The sequence below is a fragment of the Pteropus alecto genome, unplaced genomic scaffold, assembly GCF_000325575.1.
Source record: "Pteropus alecto unplaced genomic scaffold, ASM32557v1 scaffold462, whole genome shotgun sequence".
In the NCBI taxonomy this organism is placed as follows: Eukaryota; Metazoa; Chordata; class Mammalia; order Chiroptera; family Pteropodidae; genus Pteropus; species Pteropus alecto.
In genome coordinates, this window is record NW_006431936.1 from 152,069 (window position 1) to 160,499 (window position 8,431).

Below are 8,431 nucleotides of genomic sequence, written 5' to 3' on the forward strand. Positions count from 1 at the left end.
TTATATCTTTCTAGGTATCATATAAGAAAGTTACAACAGTAAACTTCCTTTTACCTCCTCTCAGCTCTTGTGTTTGTGTTGTTTTATATGTAATGTCTCATTATATCAAGATAATAAATTTAATAGTATATTGTTGTTACTTTTACTTTGCAAAGTTACTTACCTTTTAAAGAGATTTATATAATTTTTTTTTATTCTCTTCATGTTTCATTGTGCATACAACAGTTCTTTGAATGATATTTTATTCAAGGTCATTTCATTGTAATGTTGATGAGGAAAAAAATAGATTCTTGGACGGACCACTGTCTGTGTGGAGCTAACACATTCACCTCATGTCCACATGGGTTTTCTCTGGGTACTCTGGTTCATTCCACATCTCATAGATGTGTATGTTGGGTTAATTGGCATGTCTAAATTGTGCCAGCATGAGTGAGTGTGGATGTGTGGGTGTGAGTGTGCCCTGTGAAGGATGGTTGTGCGCTGAACTACCCAGATAGGCTCCAGCTACCTATAACCCTGAACTGGAATAAGCAGGCTGTAAAACAATTATCTTACTTACTTTTATTAATCTTTCTTAAACATATGTATAACTCACATTTATTTCAGTGTTTAACATTAGAGGTATTTTGGGTCTTTGTTTAAAAGGTTGGTGATGTTACTGTGACAAGAAGTACATCATAGGAACTTAACTCTTATTTATATCAATTACCTCATGGTAAAACTAGTTTTATTATGGGTCATTTCCCTTAAAGTCCCACTTTTCAGAACCTATCCACGTCATAAGTGAGGACTTACTGTAGTTCTATTGCTATATCTTTAAGTTCACTAATTGTTTCTTCTGCACTGCAATGTCATCTCTATAATTAATACCATAGAATATGTTTTTCATTCAAAAATAGAATAGTTTAATTCCGTATTTCAGTTTGGATTTCTATTTTATCTTCCGTGACTCTACTTAACCATTGTCTAGCAGCAGTACTACCTCTTCTCATGATCAAGGTAAATTAGTCTTTACAAGATGGTGGCACTTTCCTTTGCTTTCAAGTCTTTTGGAAAGAAAAACATGCAACGATTAAGTGGCAGTGATAGCTTGGCCTAATAACCTAATTAAAACAGAGATTGTCGTATTAGATAACATATATACTGCAGATAAGAAACCACCATTAAAAATAAAAACTCATATAGATTAAAAATAAAAGAATAGAAAAATAAAAACTATGCTAATATGTTACTATTTACACTGTGGTGTGTTAATTTATAATTGCCGCTATAAAAAATTACCACAAACTTAGTGACTTAAACTTAGTGACTTAAAATAGCAAATATTTATCATCTTACAATTCCTTACATCAGAAATCTGATGCAGAGCTCATTGGGCTAAACTTATAGTGTCGGCAGAGTTATATTTCTTTCTGGAAGCTCTAGGAGAGAAGCCATTTACTTGCCTTTGGAATTAAACTGAAAGAACATAGAAAGAGTGGAAGAAATATAAATAAATATAAATATCTCACAAGAAAGCAAATTTTAACACAGCCATATCAATAATAATCCTATTAAATGAAAATATTTTCATTTTTTACAGCTATTATCATGTACATATGTATATATATATATGACAAACCCACAAGACATCATACTATTTTTTATACAGTCGATATTCAGTATATACTTATTTATATCTATCAACATATTTAACAATTTACTTGTTCTTGTTTTATATTCCTTCTTTCAAATTAGTGTTTCCCTCCAGGAATATTTTCTCTTACCTGAAGAAGAGCTATTAATTATTTAGTGTAACTTCTTAGGCAACAGATTCATTTATTTTTGTGTTTCTGAAATGTCTTTATTTTACTTTCATTTAAAGACTGTGTTCTAATTTCATATAGACTTTTAGGTTGGTATTATTTTCTTTCAGCACATTAAATATGTCACTCCATTGTCCTCTGGCTTCCACATTTCTGTTAAAAAAATGCTGTCAGTCCTGTGGTTGTTCCTTTCAAATCAACACGTGCTTCCTCGCCCCAGATGCTTCTAAGATTTTCTCTTTATATCTTATTTTTATCTTTCTTACATAGATGTGTTTGGGTCTTTTACTGGTCTTTATTCTGTTGTGGTACACAGAGTTTTTGTATATGTGGACTGATGTCTTTTATTAGTTTGTAAACCTTTTTGGGAACTATCTCTTCAAATATTGCATTTCTCCCATTCCCCTTTTCCCTATGCTACTTGGACTTCAATCACAAATCTGTTAGACATTTTCATTGTACCTCACCTATCTCTAATGTCCTTTTCTATATTTTCCATTCTTTCCTATTTGCATTTCAATTTGAGTATTATCTATTGAGTTGAACTCCAGTTCACTCTTTAGTCTTCTCCAGTGTTTCATCTGATTTTATACCCATCTAATAAATTATGATTTTAGATTTTTTCAATTCTAGAATTCTCATTTATTTTTTTTAAGTGGATTCCAATTCTCTGTTAAAATCCTCTACTTTTTAAAGCCTATTTACTACGTTTTTTCTTCTATTATTTTGAACATACTAATCACTATAATTACAATGTTATTTTTATTTATTTTCATAGTCTGGATAATCTCTGCTTGTATTTTAGTTATCTATCTTTTTTTCCTCTTATTTTTTAATAAAATATTTCTATCTTTAGGCATTTCTATTGATTTTCCTTTAAATTATAATTATTTTTATTAAAAATTTTAAATTGTATAGGCTTCCCCAAAATAAGGTTCATCCATCTTACTATTAGATTAATATATAGGTTAATTACATGAATCCAATGTGTCTCAATGGGAGCAAATTTGCCCTCTATAGGGCATTAGGCAAAATGTAGGGTACTTTTGTTTTTTTACAACTGAGATTAGACTGGCACCTAGTAAGTAGAAGCTAGGAATGAGGCTAAACCATCTATAGTACACAAGAACTCTCCCCTCCCTACCCCTTTGACACAACAAAGAATTATATGGCTACAAATGTTTATAACACCAAGGTTGAGAAACCTTATCTTAATCCAAACAGGTGTTTTGTTGGTTTTAAGTTGAGCCTTCATAAGACTCAGTCTAGGGAGGAAAAAAAAAAAATGACGTAGATGATAGAGGCTCTGTTCATTCCTCTGGCGACCAAATCAAAGTTGTGACAGAAACAAGGAGCAGCAGCAAGGAAAATTTGCCTGGGATGAACAAGCCATATGACTAGGGAGAAATCCAAGAAAGCATTCTGCAATGGCAGAAGGTAGAATGGGGTGAGGATGCAGGGCTACTTGGACTAGAGAAGCTGAGTAGCTCTGGTGTTCACGCTGAGCAACAGTGCTGATTCATCTGTGCACAAGGCACACCAGGGACTTACAGGGAGACATTGTTGGAGTGAGGGCTGAGGCAAGACTGGCTGGCTACAAAAGTGCCTGTGGTATCCATTGTTCCCTGTTGAGTCCTCCCCACTGCCAGTGCACCAGACAGAGCGCAGTCATAGCTGTGATGTCATCAAACTGGATAACAGAGGTCACTCTGACCAGAGGATTCCCTGAAACCTCATCTCCCCCAACTCATGGCCCCACCCAAGCCACATCCAGGTATATCTTCAGCCAGTCAGGTGTTCATTGCTGAGCAGCACCTAGCCTCACACTGGAGGCAGCTGGCCTCGGTTTCTGGTGTGGCCTTTTGAGGTGACTATAAGCACAGCATCTGTGGATCGCTTGCTGAATCTTAACAGGTGGCTCAAAAGGGGTAGAGGCTTGGGCTAAATTTGGCCTGCAGCTGAATCCCTCTCTGGACTGTACCACTGGACACCTACTTCTCAAATCCACACTAATAAGACTGGGAGACTTAGGAGCTTTGCTTAGTACACAGAAACAGACATAGAATGGCAGCCAAAATGGGAAGACGAAGAAGTGGAAGCCATATGAGAGAACAGAACAGAGATCCAGATATAATGGAGTCAAGTAATCTAACAGATGCAGAGTTCAAAACATTGGTTATAAAGATGCCAAATGAACTTGTGGGAAGTGTAGAGAACTTCAATAAAGAGATAAGAACAAAAAAAAAACCCCATAAAAATGGAAATGGAAATTATAAAAGGGAACAAGTCTGAAATGAATAACATATTATCTGAGATGAGAAGTATATTAAATGGAATAAACAAAGAAATAAACAAAGTGAATAAAGAAGAGGATCAAATGCCTTATCCAGAGGACAAGAAAGCCAAGGACACACAATCAGAATAGTAAGAGATAAGATGCCAAGACTCTAATGATAATTAAGGAGAATATGGGACACTATTAAGGGTCCAAATATCCATCTGATCGGTGTAACTGAAGAAAATCAAGATGTTGAACAGCTGTTTGAAGAAATAACGATGGAAAGTTTTCCTAATCTGGTGAAGGAAATGGACATAAAACCCCAGGAAGCTCAGAGAATTCCAAAAACCAGGGATCCAAAGAGGCCCACACCAAGACACATCATAATTAAAATACCAAAGGTTAAATACAAAGAAAGAATATTAAAAGCAGCAAGTGAAAAACAGTTACTTATAAGAGAACACACATAAGACTGGCAGCTAATTTCTCAAAAGAAACTATGAAGAACAAAAGGGCTTGGCAAAAAATATTTGACAGGATGAAGACCCAGGATCTACAACCAAGAACAATTTATCCAGCAAAGCTATCATTTAGAGTTGAAGGAAAGATAAAGAGCTTCCCAGACAAAAATTAGCTAAAGGAATTTATTATCACTAAGCCAGTATTAAAGGAAATGTTGGAGAGACTTCTTTAAGAAGAAAAAACATGTATCAAAAACAAGAATAAAGCACAGTAACAACTACATTCCTATCAACAAATACCTCAAATGGAAAAGAATTAATGCTCTAACCAAAAGATAGAGTGGCTGAATGGATAAGAAAACAAGATCCCTACATATGCTGCCTACAAAGAGACTCACTTCAGATTAAAAGACACACACAGACTAAAAAGAAGAGGATGGAAAAAGATATTGCTCTGATGGACCTAGGGGGTATTTAAGTCAGACAGAGAATGAGAAACACTATATGATTTCACTTATATGAGGAATCTAAGGAATAAAAAGAACAAATTAATAAAAAACAGACTCACAAATATAGTGGACAATTTGGTGATGGAAAGAGGGGCAGGAGGTTTGGGGGCTGGAAGATTGGGGAGAAGGGTTAAAGAAGTACAAATTAGTAGCTGATGGATGGCCACAGGAATGGGGAACACAGCATAGAGAATGCAGTTAGCATTAATATATTAGCTAGGTGGAGGGCAGAAGAGGGAGGGAGCAGTTGCGGGGATCATTTTACGAACTACATAGATGTATAACCAATGTATTGTATACTTGAATCTAATTTTTTTTTTTAAAAAACCTCTGTCTATCTCTGGTTCGTCCATAGACCTCCAGGATTAAAATTCAATGTGATGTCCTGATATATTCTCAGGACTTCTGAATTACTTACGTAAAATTTAAATTTAAAGATCTGGAAGTGAGCATAGAGACAACAGAACATAAGCCTTCCATTTTGTGTGGGGATATCTAGTAGTATTAGAGTGGCTCTGGAGTATTTTCCTGATGATAGGCCATGTTTCAAGTGCTGTGATCTTGGAACCAGCAGTCAAAAAATGACTTCTCTATTCCTGAGCTCCATCATTGCTTGAGGACAGTAATTCCCTATATACACCAATTTTTTTGTAATGTTTTGGGATTTATTACTGGTTGCCACACCAAAGGCTACTCTTACAGACCTTTCCATGATTTTATAAACACTTAATGCCTTATATTACACTCATAAAAAAAAAAAATAACCAGAATGGTTTAGTTATCTATAACTAAATAATGACTGACACATCAAATATTTATCATCATTGCATTCAGGGTGATAAGATTTTTGAATACACCAACTTTCTAAGATTAAAAAAAGACAATTAGGAACAAGCACAAAAGTCTCCAAAACTTTAAAATACAAAGTTGAATCATTTCATGACAATTTTCCATGGAACAGAACAGCTTTCTTTTCCTCCCTCTACCAAATTGGAAAAAAATAACAATGTCTTTAAGTGTTTATAAAAAATATTTAACAGCACGATACTTTCTACTAAATGATATTTTACTACACAAAACCCTTTATTCAGAATCTTGAGTATTGTGCTTTAAGTCAAATAAAAAACATTAGATAGTTATTCTTGTTTAAGTGACCTCCCTTTTATGACCTCCCTTTGAAATTTGAATAAATTGAACTTCTTATCACTTAAAATACAAGATTTACCCATACCAACTGTACAATTTCAATTCCTGCCACTTTCACACTCAACTATGCTACAGATATTCCATTCCTCTTTACGGTCTTCAGATGTACCAAGCTCATAGATCTTTGTGTCTCTGTATCAGTCATCCTCTCTGCCTAGAATTTTATGTCACCAGTTAATTATTTGGTGGATTATTCAAGTCATCTGGTTATCAGCTAAACACCACCCAGCAAGACCTCACCTAACAATAAAAAAAAGTAACTATATCTTCCAGTCAAACTCTACAATAACATTAGTTTGTTTTGTATCAGAGGAATATCTTTCAGATATTGTGATGTTTTCTTTTTCAGTTTAATAATTTAGCCTGTCTTTATCCATTTGAATGTAACCCCAGGAGATCTGGAATCTTACCTGTCTCATTTACACACCTAGAATGGTACCTAAAACTTGGATGGATTTAATAAATATAGTATTTGCTAAAGGACTGTCTGACTCAGTGCATTAATGAATAAATAATTAAAATAATTCCAACTGAACATTCTCCTTTCTTGCTTTTCTCATTCTTCTATTTAATTCAGCAAACCATGGGCCGACTCAATAACCTCCTCATTGATGTTTTCATTGCCTAGTTGCGAAGTCTATAAATCACAGAATTCAATAAAGGAAAGATCACTGTGTGAAAAAGAGAAACCACTTTGTCATCTGGGAAGGCTCTGAAGGGGCGAGTGTAAATGAAGATGGCAGGTCCAAATGAGAAACACAATGATAATGTGTGTGGTGCATGTGGAGAGAACCTTGTTCTTGCCTTCAGAGGACTGCCTCTTTATATGGCAGAAGATGACCGCATAGGAGGCCAGAAGCCCAAAGAAGCACAGGAGGGTGAGCAGTCCACTGATAGAGACCATCAGGAGCTCCACTACAAAATGTCTGTGCAGGCCAGTCTGATGACCTGTGGCACATCACAGAAGAAGTTATCCAGCTGGTTTGGGCCAGAGAAGGGCAAGCAGAGAATAAGGACCACTTGTACAATGGAATGAGCAAAGCTCCCAAGCCACAGAGCCAACAGCAAGGCATAGCAGGCTCTAGGGTTCATGACAGCTGAATAGTGAAAAGGACGACATATGGCGATGTAGCGGTCCGAGGCCATCACAACAAGCGGGAACATCTCTCCTACCCCAAGGAAGTGCAAGAAAAAGAGCTGAGTGATGCAGCCCCTGTAGGAGATTACCTTCTTCTCAGAGAGGAAGTCCACCTGCATCCTGGGAGCCACAATGAAGGAGCAGGATGCATCCAGGAAGGCCAGGTTGCCCAGAAAGAAGTAGAGGGGCACTGTGAGGCCAGGGTCTGAAACGATGGTGAGGATGATGAGGAAATTTCCAGGGAGGATGACGAGGTTGAATATTAAGACTAGCACAAAGACCAAAAGCTGAGCATCTTGAGACTTGGTCAGACCAAGGAGGATGAATTCTGTCACCACTGTGCTGCTCGTTCTCTCCATCAGTCTCAGTCTGCAGAATAACAACAAGCAAAAATATTATGTTATACTATTTTGTAGAATATATGCAGACAACAAAGTAAAAAAGATTTAAGACTTTCATTTATTGCGTAATTCTTCTCCAGATAAAAACATTTGCGACACCTAACATTCTCTAGCTGAAAACAACTTACACCTCATAACTCTCTTGTTTTGAGTTAACTTTTCTGCTCGTCATTTTCCCAATTCCTCTAAGACACTGTTCTTATTGCTGTACTGTTATTCCCATTTAAATGCTTCTATAGAATTATGCTCCTGTAGGACTCTGGGCTACTTTGCTTGAGGTATATTAGAAATTTCCTGATTAAAACAAAACTTAACCATTATCAAAATTGTCAGTTTTTGTTTCATTTGATTTTTGTTGTTGAAGTTGTTAGTGGTGGTGCACTTTCTCTAATGCTTAGATTAGTTGCTGGATTTTGGTCCCTTCTCTTCATTTCCACAGAGCAAAGTGCTTTTGCAGGTGCTTCTTTACTTCATCGCACGTAGAATACCTAGCTTCTGGCTGGTAGCAATATGCCTTGTTTTCTGAATTTGTACCTTCTTAGTTCCCATTACATTGTTCTGCTTTGGCCCCCTCATGCACTTTTACTCCACACTGGTCATTAGGATCTCAAGCAAGAGACCTACATTTCACAT

General features: G+C 36.1%; 1 pseudogene; it reads right to left on the reverse strand.

Annotated features, from left to right (window-relative positions):
• Nucleotides 1-6,832: 6,832 nt before the first annotated feature.
• On the reverse strand, nucleotides 6,833-7,756 carry LOC102883033 (annotated as a pseudogene).
• Between the last annotated feature and the right edge of the window lie 675 nt (nucleotides 7,757-8,431).